The following is a 14,181-nucleotide window of genomic DNA, read 5'->3' as shown; positions in this document are numbered from 1 at the left end:
TTGGTTGCATGTAGAGGCATCTAGGTACACAAGGGGGATTTGGGTCCTGTGGAATGATCACAAAGTGCAAGTGAACTATATCTGCTGTAGTACTCAACTGTTACACTGTAAAATTTGTGATTTGAGAAATAGTGAAAAGTACTTTACTTCTTTTATTTACAATGAAACTTCTAGAGCTAAAAGAATGAATCTCTGGCATTCTCTAAGAACAATTACAGGATACTCAGAAGGGGCTTAGTTAGTAGTGGGAGACTTTAACACCTTCCTAAAACCCCGAGACAAACTTGGGGGATCTCCCCCTAATCGCCAAGCTATGCAAACCTTCACTAATTGCATTTCAGATACGGGACTTATAGAGATACCTATTGTTGGAGAACATTTTACTTGGGAAAACATAGGAGTGAAGGAGAGGTTAAATTAGACTTTTAGTAATACTGATTGGGAACTGGGCTTCTCATAGAGCTAGGTTACATATGGTTCAAATTTGACCATAGGGTACTTGTCGTCAATATTGGCACTATGGTTCTAAATCCAAGACCAACAACATGCCCTTTTAAATACAATACAGCCTGGGCCATGGAAGAAGGGTTTATGGATATAGTTGCTAAATCTTGGAATAATACAGATTGGTGTAATGGAGTTGCTACTTTCAAACAAGAAGCAAGCTGCTGGAACAAAACCGTGGTTGGCAATATCTCAAAGAAGAAACAAAAGATTTCAAAGAGGCTGGAAGGGATTGACAGGGCAAGGAAAAATAGGCTATCAAATGGGCTCTTCAAGCTAGAGAAAAAACTATGGCAAGAGTACTTCAAGCTATCTACGCAGGAGGAGCTAATTTGGTTTCAAAAGTCAAGGTGTAAATGGCTTTAGTGGGGGGACAGGAATACTACATTCTTTTATGCTTCTATAGTCATAAAGAGAAGAAAGAAACGAGTAGAGGCTTTGCAAGATGATACAGGAAGATGGGTTTTTTACTAGGCCTAGCTAAAAGACATGGCAGAATAATTCTTTAAGAAACTATATACCAAAGAGGTCAAAGGAGGAAACACCCCAAAATGGGACTTAGATTTCCCAGCCTTGATGCAACATGACAATAATCTGATTCACGAAGAATTGAATGATGTTGAGATAAGGAATGTGGCCTTCATGATGGGTGCATTTAAAGCCTTAGAACCTAATGATCTATGCCATATTTCTTTTAATCTCAGTAGGACATTATTGGAAGGAAAGTTTGTGAATTTGTCAAGGAGATTTGGCGAAACCCACAGATGGTAGAACAAGTTTATCACACTCATATTGTCCTCACCCCAAAGGTGGACAAACTGGAGAGTTTAAGAGACTTCTGATCGATCTCCCTGTGCTATGTCATTCTGAAAATAGTTACCAAAATTGTTGCTAACAGGTTGAAAGGTGTCATAAACTACCTGGTAAGACTAGAACAATGCAGCTTTATTGTAGGAAGGCAGAGTTGTAATAATGTCATCATAGCACAGGAAATCATTCACTCTATGAGATCAAAGAGAGGGAAGAAAGGATGGGTAGTAATCAAGGTTAACATGGAAAAAGCCTATGATCGGTTGGATTGGGAGTTCTTGAAATCTACTCTAAAACATATTGGACTGAAGGAGGAGATGATTACCTTGATTATGGCTTGTACTACCTCAGCTTCCATGCAAGTAATATGGAATGGGGAAGCTTTAAACCCTTTCCAGCCGACACGTGGGCTCAAGCAAGGAGATCCTTTAAGTCCCTATCTATTTATCCTATGTATGGAGAGACTTACATAAAAAATCAACAGGGAGGTGGTGACTGGTAAATGGAAGGGCATAAAGTTTAAGCAAACAGGGCCACTTATCTCTCATCTATTTTTTGCAGATGATTTATTCCTCTTTGAAGAAGCAACTCTTGAGCAAATTGAGGTTATGAGAAACTTGATGACTCAGTTTTGTGTGGTTTCAAGTCATCGGATAAATTTAGTAAAGTTAAAAGCCTTCTTCTCTAAAGATGTGGGTTTCAACAGAGCAATGGGACTGTGTCAACACCTGGGAGTTGGCATAACAACAGATCTTGGTAAGTATTTGGGAGTCCCTCTATTTCATAAGGGATTGTCTAAAGCAGCCTTCCTCCCCTTGATACAAAAAACAAACAAAAGCTAGTTGGTTGGAAAGGCAAATTGCTAATAATGGCGGGTAGAACAATTTTAATCAAATCAGTACTCTTGGCCTTGCCAAGTCACTTGATGCAGACCATGTTGATCCCTAAAGGGGTACTGAAGGACTTAGAAAAGAGCAGTAGGGACTTCCTTTAGAATCAATAGGTAACAGGTAGGAAAATGCACTTGATTTCATGGGAGACAATAAAGCAAGGCAAAGAGAATGGAGGCTTAGGCATTAAAGACCTAGCTAGCCAGAACATTACTTTCATCATAAAATTCTGTTGGGGATGCTTATTAAACCAGAGGCTTTATGGGTTCAGTGTTTAACAGCCAAATATGATTATGGGAGGGACACATACCCTTTAATAAGTAAAAAAAGCAATTCCTCTATTGTTTGGAGAAGCATTATAGCTGTTTGGGAAAAGTTCCACAAAAAAATAGGGAGACAGTTAAAGAATGGTGCTACCACCTATTTTCGGTGGGATGCTTAGACTACATTAGAGAAGCCTTTAATTCATTATGTAGATAAAAACATCCATTAGGTGGAACCTACCGTCACAGTACGCTCTTTTGTGACAGAGAATAAACACTGGAAGATACACAAATAGGAGAGATTTTTGCCTCCATGGATTATTAACATCATTAAGGGAACCAAGGTCCTAATGGGTATGGAAGGAGATGGTTTTGTGTGGAGGGGAAGTAATAATGGAAGCTTTACCATCAAATCAGCTTATAAAATTTTGCAGCAGGAGCTAACTAGCACTGGCCATTGGAAGAAGGTCTAGAAACTTCAGATTCTGGAAAAGGTTAAATTCTTCTTCTGGCAAGTTATTCATGAGAGACTCCCGACAAATTACCTCAGAGCTCGCAGAGGAGTAGAGATCAATGAGGAATGTCCTTTTGAGTGCCAAAAAGAAGAGAGTATTTTACATACGTGATTGTGAGATGGCTCGAAATGTGTGGGTCAAGGTTATTAAAGCTGACTTTCTTCTAGATTTCTTTTGTTCTGATTTGCAGGTGTGGACAAAATTTAATTTCAGTAAGGAATTGGCAAAGGAGAGACTCAACAGATGGCCATGGAGGAAAGTCTTTTGTTACTTGTGTTGGCTACTTTGGAAGAATAGGTGCAGTGGAGTCATGAACAGGACTAGAATTCAAGCTGCAAGCATCACCCATGCTTGCTTATACGACATGATGGAATCCTCGGAAGGCGGCAAATACAAACACTAAATTTTCAAAAGTACGATTGGAACAAATGAGACATGGGAACCACTTGAATAAGAATATGTTAGACTTGATGTAGATGGATCTGTCACTGTTGGACAGCAAGCTACATGTGCAGGCTTAGTTAGAGATTCACAAGGTCATTGGATGGGAGGCTTCCAAAGAAAACTTCATCATATTCCCTCGACAACCGTAGAGGTATGGGCGATAGTGACAGGATTGGAGGTATGCACACAGTATAATATCCCAAAGGTTAAAGTGTACTCTGACTCACTAGAGGCGATTTATCTCATCATGAATGACCGTGGTGACCATAACTTCCTGGGGCTAGAAATTAATTTAATTAGAAGTATGATTTATTCAGATTGGGAGGTTGAGATCCACCATGCTTTGAGAGAGTCCATGAAATGCGCTAATTATCTTGCAAAGGAGGCTCATCATCTAGAGGAAGATTTCAAGGTCCTACAGCAACCACCAATGGGCTGCGTTCCATTTCTGACTTTAGATTCTATATGGACATAGGATTCTAAATGCCTGTTTTGTTGTAAACTCAAGACTTTATCTTGCCCAAAACCAAAAAAAAAAAATCAAAGCTAAGCTGAGCTATATATATATATATATATATATATATAAGGGTTACTGTAACACTCCGAATTTTCTGATTCAGGATGAGCAGAAAAGAAAAAAAATTTATTAAAATTATTTAATGGCCAAATAAAATTGGAAAAAATTATGGAATGTTGATTTTCAAGGTTTAGAGATATTTTGGAAAATTTATTTCCCCAAAAATGGCTTAAATAATTTTAATAGATAATTTTAAGAGAAAAATGGTTTATTTTCTCAGAAAATTATGGAAAAATATATAGAGATTTATATTTAATCTGAGAATTTTAGGATAACCAGTTGTGATGGCAAAGAAGATAATTGAGGCACAAAATCCTTAAGATGGGTTAAGGATTAATTTCTGGAATTAAGAGTTATTTTCTTGGAAAATTCAAGAAAAATAGTTATGAGTTAATTTTTGACCCAAAATTTTTAAAGAAATTATTTTATGGGTCAAGGAAGCTAATGGATAATATAAACCCATATAAGATATTGTGGAATAATTTCTGGATACATATTTTATATTGCAGAAAATACAAGGAATGGTGGTAATAGAGAAAGGGATGAAATTGGAACAAGGGGAGGAAATGAAGGGGCATAGCGGTCATTGAGCTACGCCACTTCCCTCTCACATGCCACTTCCTTTTAACCATCTGATCCCTTCTCAACCTCCTCCATTTCATTTCGGTTTTCCGTAGAGAAAAAGAGAGAGAGACGGAGAGCGAGAGAGGGAGAGAACAGGAGAAGCAGTACCGGAGTTGGTGATCGGGGTATTTTAACTGCATGCAAACCGATCAAACTATCCTGGTGAGCCTCATGAGTCCCTTTCTGTCTTCGTTTTCTGGGTTTGATAGATGGTTATGGCGTTTGACGGTGGGGGCAGAGAGACGGGTAGTGAGAGAAAGTGAGTAAAAGGATAGGAGTTTCGGTGAGCTAGTGTCCTATGGCAGATTGAAGTGTGTGATGCTGGTTTCTGGGCTTGCATGTAAGATTGATGCTCTGTTTTTGAGATTACCGAACAGGGGTATATGGCTTGGGAAGAATATATATATATATAGTGTCGGACTCATGCATATATAGGAAAGGTTTCGGCCTTAGTTTGCCGTATATCATGTGCGCATATAAAGAAGCTTGAGAACGCGGTTTATACAGATGGATTTGACTGCATGTGGAGTTCTGTTTCTCGTTAGTAACCTGGTGATGAGTTTCAGATTTATAAAAAGGTTTCACTTTTACTAATTGGGAGATCGAAACATTTAAGTGCTTAAGTACCTAAACTATATGTATATATGTATATTAATTGTTATTCAAAATTGATGAGCTGAAAGGTGAGAAGCCAATCTGATTTCTTTTCATTATTATTATTGAGCTTCTAGCTTTCGAACGAACCATGCTGACCGGCGGAGTATCATTTGCTCTTTCTTCTGAAAATCTTATATCAATAGTTGGATGTTAATAAATTCTGGAAATTTTCCATATTATGTGTAAGGTTCTCGAAACATTATCCATTTACGGGAGTTGAATTTGAAGGTATTTTGGAAGGGATAAGAGGATTTTGGGGACTCCCTTAAATATTACATATGCTGTCAGGTTAGATATATATTATATATAAGGGAAAAAAAAGGGGGATTGAGAAATGTAAGAATGCTACGGGGATTGTTGTTTATGATCAAATAAATAGTGGTAATTCGGATGTAATTGTTAGTGAATTAGTGAAGATAGGAAATTTGCCAATTAATGTTATATAGTCATTTTAAATGATTGATTAAGTTATCTAGCTGTATAAGAGATATTAAAATCAAGATTTGGGACACTAAAGTAATGATTTGAGAGATGCTTATGAAGCTGGAATTTCAGGAAGTGTGGAAGAAATGTTGTTGCTGTTATGAATATTAAGGAAGGGCCTAGAAAATGTTAAAGAATGCTGATTGATTGTTGAAAGCATTGACAATAAGAGAGGATTAAGAAGGAAGTTAGAAATGAATTAATACGATCAAAAGTGTTTTCCCTGAACTTAAGAGATGGAAATATAAGGAAATGGACTAGTAGGATAGAATAAATATAATGGGAAGCTTAGAGATTAAATGCTCGAATTTATTATTTTTTGTGTGGCAGTTTTAGGGACCAAAGAATTTAAGCTAACTTAAAATTTATTGTTTGAGGTTTGCTTGAGGTTTCCAGATGGTGGATGGAAATTTTAATGGAGTAAATTAATAATTATAGTGTTTAGAAATTATTTCAAGGTATAAGGCCGCCCGAAACATTCGTGGGAAATTGAGGATGTATTGGTAATATAATGCATGCATGTTGGGATGCATGAGTATAAGTAGATAAATATATTTGCTGCTGTTCCATAGTGATTAGACTTTTCCTTTAAATGACTTAGCATATGCTTGAGGATTTAAAGATGCTAGATATTAAGTAAATTGTGGATGAAAGCTAAGAGAGCTCATAGAATTATTTTGGAAGAAGGATTAAGCTATTAAATGATTTGAAGATTAAGATCGTTAGAAATGAAATCAAATCAAAATGATGTTTTGGCAATGTATAAGAAGAGTACGGAGATGACTTGGTAAGCATATGCATGTGTATGTGATTGAGCTATGAATAGTTAGGGGTTGTAAGCGGAGTCATGGACATTGTAATATATATATACATATCTCTCTAGTTTTTCCATGACAACCAACCACTGGATAAAAGTGGAGCCGGATTTGAGGACACGATGTTGTCCTTAAATTATAATAAATAAAAATAATATTTTTTGACTAAGATAACTAGTTACTAAATAAAGTAACTATGTGGGTTGACATAAGACAGGAAGCCTTCCCAAGAGAATAGTTGAATAAGAAAAATTGTCTAGGATGATCAATTGCTACGCAAAGGTAGAGATTAAAGAAGATTTGGGATTTAAAGAGTTATTTAATTTATGAGATACAGTTGGATCAAGTATTGATTTACCCTTACAAACATGATAGGTTTTAATATATGCTCAAGCTCACCAAGAAGCAGAAAGAAAGGGGAACGGTAAGATTTTATTTGGAGGGAAGCAGACCAGGTAGTAGTTCTTTCCTACCTTATACTTGTGTATGATTGCTGCATGTCTGTTTATGCCATATTGCTATTTAAAGCATGAGAACATGTAATCCTTAATTCCTTGCATGGATTATTTAGCCATGATCACGTGTAGCTGATAGACATGGGGCAGTATTTGCCAATTATTTACGCATTTATTCAGCTTGTCTATCTGTCATTGCGCATAAATGCTTAATTGCATTAGCTTGCAAGGTTATGTTCCACATGGCTTGTTTTGCATGCTTTATATAATCTGCACATTTGTTTGATGAAAATTACTACTACGGGGATTCGTTAGAATCTCACCCTCCCATTTATGATGAACAGTGAAGGCTAGTAGCTCAAAGGATAAGGAGGTTGTTTGAGAAGAAGGTGAGCTGGTTGAAGAGTAGAGATTGCTGTTATATTCTGTAAATATGTAGTAAAATATCTTAATAAGTTAATGCTTATTTTATTATATATGTTATATGGGCAAGTAACTTTACTTGCTCTATGAAAATATTATTTTGTATCCTCTATAAGAAGGTGAGCACTACTGGGTGTAAGTATATGCTGTCAACCAAGAGCGTTACTCTATTTTTAATATAATATTATAAATTGTATAGTATGAAATTATTTTAGGTGATAGTAGATTAAGTTGAAAGCAGGGTTGATTGTAGATCACTCTTTAATTATTCCAAAGGTTTCAAATGTTTGATCGATGGATTCCAATGTTGAAGGGGAGAATTAAAAGAAAAAAAAATTCTTGTCTTTTCCTAGGTCGAAAACCTGGCATTAGTGATTTTACAGATGTTAAAATGATCCTATTAGTATCTAGAAAGTTAGGTGTTGCAGTTACTCTCTATTTTTACTATTCTATGAACAGTAATTGGCTCATGAACAGTGTCAGCTCTTACAGGGCTTTGTGCATTCATTTCTGTTCAATCTTTCTGTCTATTTTGATTATGCAAGGCTTTTTTTTCCCTCCTCCCCAAATTTGAATTTCAAATTTTGAAATTCGTTCCATTTACATTTCTTTATCAATATCACCTATTCCCTCTCTCAGTTTGCAATTTTCCCCCCTTGCCGAGCCATATCCTCTCTTTTTTTTTTTCCCTATATCTTTCTCTTCAAGCTATGCTAATGGGACTTCCTACTTCATCTTCATCATCCTTTTCCAACCGACCCTTCTCATCTTCTATTCTTTTTTCCTCTTATTCTTTTCCAGTGCAAAGAGAGGGAAGAATAGAGAATAGAGGGCTTTGAACATGATGCTTTTGAAGTAAAAAGAAAGGATGGGATGTAGAGTTCCATCAAAAGGTTTGTAACTTGATTTTGTGTTGGATCACCAATTGATTCGATACTGAATAGTTTTCTATGTTTGCGTAGAAATTCAACATCAGGAAGTTACAGTTGGTTGAAGCTAAGAGGAAGAAAATCAAGCAAGAATACGAGTACAAAGAGAAGCAAGTTGAAATTCAGAAAATGATGTAACTTACTTTCTACCTTAATCTACTTCGACTTTTTTTTTCTGTTTCTTTCTTCTTAATTCTTGAATTCGAAATTTTCCATCACTTCTTCCGTTGACAATTGTTTAAGCAAGCTCTTGGACATAATCAACAAGAGAAAATTTTCATTGCTTTTTTAGAATAAATGATGCATGTACATTTTTTATTGAAACAACAGCCTTAGATTTACTTGCAAAAGCTGGTATAATGATTCTATTTCCTTTGTTGAAGAGAGATCAAAGTTAACTCTCTCTCTCTCTCTCTCTCTCTCAGCTCTCATATTAGTATTTTCTTATTTGTTGTTTTTTTTCCTTTTTTATTCATCACTGCCAGTGTCTTTTAACATAATAGAAGGTTTATATTGGATTTTATGATTTTATCATAGAAGAGTAGAGAATGACAATATATTCAAATTGGTCACTTGTTATTGGGACTTTTTAGTAATTAAATTTCTTTCTTAAGACGTCTTAGTAACTCTCCCTTTCTTTTAACACAAGTCTTATTACACCCAAGTTGAGATAGAATGATCTACCACCAAAAAAAAAATGCAATTAAAATATTTCTATTATTAATTTCCGCATATTGTGTTTTTTAAGGATGGAGAAAGCCAAGAAAAAACCGCCATATGGATTTATTAAATGACCCACTTAACGGTGTTTATCTTGTCTCCTCCATTCGCAAGAAAATCAATTTTTCATCTTCTCCACCTCCATTATGAGAAAACCTCGTGCTCCAGAATGTCGCTGAGACGGAGGCGATAACTGTCACTGGATTTTCATCACAAGCCTCTGTCTCGCCTCATCCCTCATGTAGCAAAGAGAAGAGCAGGCAAACAATCCAAGCTCTCCGTCCATCTTCACCACCGAGCTCCGAGTCGACGCCGCGACCTTCTTGACTATGGCTCACATCTTAGCGGCCACCGTCCCCATCTTGATCGATCTAGTCATACTTGCTTTGTTTTCAACCGTGTCCTTCTCTGTTCTAATTCGACCATCCCTCTTACAAACTGCAGTGGCGCGTCTTCATCGAATAGAACCGAATCATCTCCTTTGCCAGAATCAAACTCTTCCTTACATTCATCAGAATTTAGAACAATCAAGTTTAATTGGGTACAGCCCATCCACCTGATTATTCTTGACGGGTGCCCCGATTCCTCTCAAGCTTCCCTCGCACCGGTCATGAAACCGCACCATGACCTTGCTCCCTTGCGTGACCATCTCCGGTAATATCCTATGCTTATGAGATATAATGGAAAGGCCGATATTAGGGCTCAGCATGAGAGAGAAAATCCTACTCCCCCCCCCCCAATTTTTTTTTGTTTCTTTTGATTATTAGATTCTATATTCAATAATTGATATTTTGATATTATATGCGTAAAAAATGGAGCTGTTTTCAATTTTTTATGATTTTTCAAAGAAAAAATATTTTAAACAGCACAAATTTTTATATAAATCTTTGAAAAATCATAAAAAATTAAAAACAGCTCTATTTTTTGCTTATAAAATATCAAAATATCATTCATTAAATATAAAATCTGGTGATTAAAAGAAACAAGAAAAAAAAAAAACATTTGAAAAGGGAGCGAAAATGAGGAGACAGCAGGGGGCAGCATGGTGGGTTGTGGCGTAATTAGGGTATTTGCGGCTCCTGAACGGACATGGAAAACATAAACACAGTTAAATGATAACCTGATTGGTGAATCCAAATGGCAATTTTTAATTGGAGAATTGATTCTTCTCGATATAAGCAATTGGAGGTAAGTTTTGTCCTTTAAGGATACCGCTACTCTTAATCCTCAACGAGGAAGAGCAATATTATTTCAACAAAGAGTTTAGAATAATCAATGCCACTCGTAAAATAATTTAGAGACAAAAATGCCCTTTTAATCTTTGATTTAAAATGAAAGAATGACTCTTAAGTTCTCCAAAAAGATTGAGACTCAAGTCTTACGAGATTGTGAATTGTCATTGTAGTCTCAATAAATATTAAAGGAACTAGGAAAAATTAATCAGTAAATATCTATAGGCCTTGTTTGGTTCAATCCCATTACAGGTATACAATGATAATTATTATCGCACTACCACAAGTGACTTGTTCGGTTAGGTTTAATGATGTTAAGAAACATTGCACTGGTAAAAAAAATTGTAGTTTTTTCACTTCTAAACAAAGGTCCATTTCCATCTATTCTAGAGGCTTTTTTTTGTTTGTTTAAAGGGGGAAGTGGACAAAGGAGATGTAGATAGAAGTTAGATATATGTCTATTTCGAACAGATGAATATGTGCCTCACATATTCGTCTATTCTATGAATAGAGTAATATAGTTTTTTTTTAATATTTATTTTGTATCCTTTCAATTGCCTGTTTTCATTTATTGAAAACCCTGAAATTCAGATAGAACCAAAATAGAGTACAACAAGAATTCAACCAAAATGATAATAATTTAGTAGAATCAGATCCATTCCATACAAAAAGATCCACAACCCTAATAACATCCTAGCCATGTTTTAACAATCAAAATAACCCTACACATGATACAAGAAACTTTAGTACCATAAAATCTTCCTATCTAACCCTTTTAACCTCATGTATCATCTTGAGAATAAAACTCTTGAAGAAATTATCCTACCAAAGGATCTTGAATAGCATCGATCTCTTCAATAATGTAGGAGTTGTCGTCATAAAAAATTTGTAAGTTCATAAATAAGAAGATTAAATTAATCAAGATAAGAGAATTAAAGAAAAGCAACAATTCAGTAGGAAAAGGCAAATAATCATAATTAAATTAATTATTACCATCTCAAAATTTTTAGTACATTCAAACTCAATAATTTTGCACATAAAACGGATAATATAATATTCGTACTCTAGACTTCTTGGTTGCAGATGACACTGTAAAATCAAAGTAAGTAGGAAAGATGAATATGTATATATGAAGTAATATAATTGTTGATAACATTAAAGAATTTAAATTGAAAACACTTACTTTTGGTTTGCGTCAAATAGTCTTGCTATTTTTTTTCCCTCGTGCTTCCTACCCTGTATATGATATGTCTTTAAAGATCTATGACCAAATAGAAATTACCAAACATTAGAACAACTTAATAAAGTAAGAAAACTAAATATATGATGACAAAACTTACATGTTGAAGACACATTTCATTTCGCCACTTGGGAGATGACCTAATGAATCAAACCAGTAAATGATATTATCTATGGGGCAAGCAACGCACAATGACTGATGTCAATTGAAATATAAAAAGAAACAAAACTAGTAAAGATTCTTTGAAAATTGAATATATAAATATATAGATATAAATATAAGCCAATTACTTTTCAATTATTAGGGCAAAATAACAAGGTAAGTAGGTATCTCCAATGGTATTATCCACGTATTTTATCTACTTATTAATGGTATTCTTCAAAGGTTGCAAAGCGGCTGGACACATGAATCCATAAAAATGCCCCTTTCACGTAAAAGAGCACAAGTTGTGAAAGTAGGTATCATCAATTTGATATGAGACAAAAATTAGTTCATACATATAAGTGAAAAACAAGCAATTAGAAAATATAAATCATAAAATAGAATAACATTATTGCCAGTTGAATCCATGCAATGTTTAGCTGATCTAAAGATAGAAAGTCCTTGAGATCCTTATGGTCCAATCCAAAATGATATGTCATTTGCTCCCCCACAATCCTAATAGGCATTTTTATATTGACTTTGTTTTGTTAATTGATTTGTAAATATCATACAGTTGTGCCAAATAGGGAAATTTAGTAACATCTTCACCGTCCTAATAGAAAAATAGAATGAAGATAAGTAACATAGTAGTATATGAAAGAAAAACTAGAAAATACTGGTATGTTTTGTACCATTGGAGATATGACCTCAATGAGTCTTTTATGCCATAAAATAAAATATTCTTTTGCTTGGCCTAACTTGCTAACCTTGTCACCAAGGAACAACACGTTTACATCTACCTATGGAAGCACAAAAAGTAGCTTCAATCCACAAGTGCTGTTGTCAGGATGTCCATCCTTCCACTTTGAGTAAAAGAACTTTGACTACTCTACTCCTCAAGTGTATCCTATAACATATAAGTAATAAACGAAAAAGTAATAAACGAAAAGTAATTACGATTTCAACAGAATGTGAACACTATTTTAATTTAGGTAAAGGGGAAAATTTACCTATTATAATATCAAAAAGGAGCACTAGGCGCCATAATAAAATGTTAGGAGCAAAAATGCACTTGAACTTTTGAAAATGGAGCAAAAATGCCCATGCCATTAATTTCTCCAACGTTGACCGTTTAGAGAGAATATTTGACTAAAAAATGCTGATCTGGGTACATACATGGCATAAAGAGTGAATCACCCATGAAATTTGAAAAAAAAAAAACAAAAGAAAGAAACTCAACCCATATTAGTTTAGCATTCACGTTCGGTCCACAATCCCCAACAATGGCGATGATAATAGCATCCATGGGTTTTAAAGCTTCATTGTTGTTAATGGTAGCCATTAACACCAAATTCGAACATGGAATCTTGCAGAAAGTTACCATTAACACCAGAAAATTTAAATAAAAAACCCATAACTTGAACGAAGCAAATGGCTATAAAATCGAAAGGATGGGGTAGAAGATGGAGCAATAAAAGTGAAGGAAAATCACAATGGAGGAAGTGTCACATCTCAAAAATTTTCATCTAGAAATTAAGGATAAAAAATTGGGATGAGGGTCAATATAGGAACTAGAGGGGGAGATGAAACAACCTTTGATATGAAACTCCGAAAAGGTCCGAACTGACATTTTCATAGTGATCAGTCTAGGAAGGACAAAACAGGAAAATTTGAGAAAAATTCCAAAAAATCCCCAAAAAATGGGAAAAGTGTAGAGTAGAGGTTTTGAAAACTCAGTTAAAGCCCAAAAAATGGAAATTCAGTGAAAATGAATTGTTACGGAATTTCCCATAAATAGAGGTTTTTTAGGAAATTATTGGAAAATTGAAGAAAAATAATTATTTTAATTAGTTAGAGGCCTCAATAAATTTTGGATATTGATGTAAAATTCATATAAACATTTATTTGAATTTATAAAATTATTTTTAGGCTTTGAAAACTCAGGAATTAATTTTAGGGAATTTCTTTTCCTACAGTGACACCGATAGAGGCCTAATTGGAGAAAATTCAAAATAAATACCTAGAGGTGGTAAAAAATTCTGAAATTTTCCAGATCATATTCTTATATTACAAGGTGAATTATCATAGAGAGAAATGAATTTTTGAAGGTCTGGAAAAATTATGAAATGTTACTGGTAAATAGTAACCAATAAAGTTTCAAATTGGTTTGAGATAGTGATTTGGTTTGTGGGCCATCATTTTGAGCCAGACCAAATAATTTGTGGGGTCTACAATGGACCCAAGAAGAGCCCAATTTCATGCAGAATCTGGAGGCTTCAATTAATTAAAGAAAAATGCAAAAATTAAGAGATATTTGTGTGGAAAAATCTAGTTTAGGGCCACCTGGAGTGATCTGAATATTTTGGACACTTGATGACTGCCACATAACCCCCATGAGGTGTCCAATTCGGCCAAACAAGGAGGAGGAAGGGCAGACCAAATTTTTCTATAAATACCCC

Source organism: Neltuma alba, unplaced genomic scaffold (assembly GCF_004799145.2).
Source record: "Neltuma alba isolate B1F8T4 unplaced genomic scaffold, ASM479914v2 tig00010867_pilon, whole genome shotgun sequence".
Taxonomy (NCBI): Eukaryota; Viridiplantae; Streptophyta; class Magnoliopsida; order Fabales; family Fabaceae; genus Neltuma; species Neltuma alba.
Note: the sequence above shows the minus strand (reverse complement) of the source record.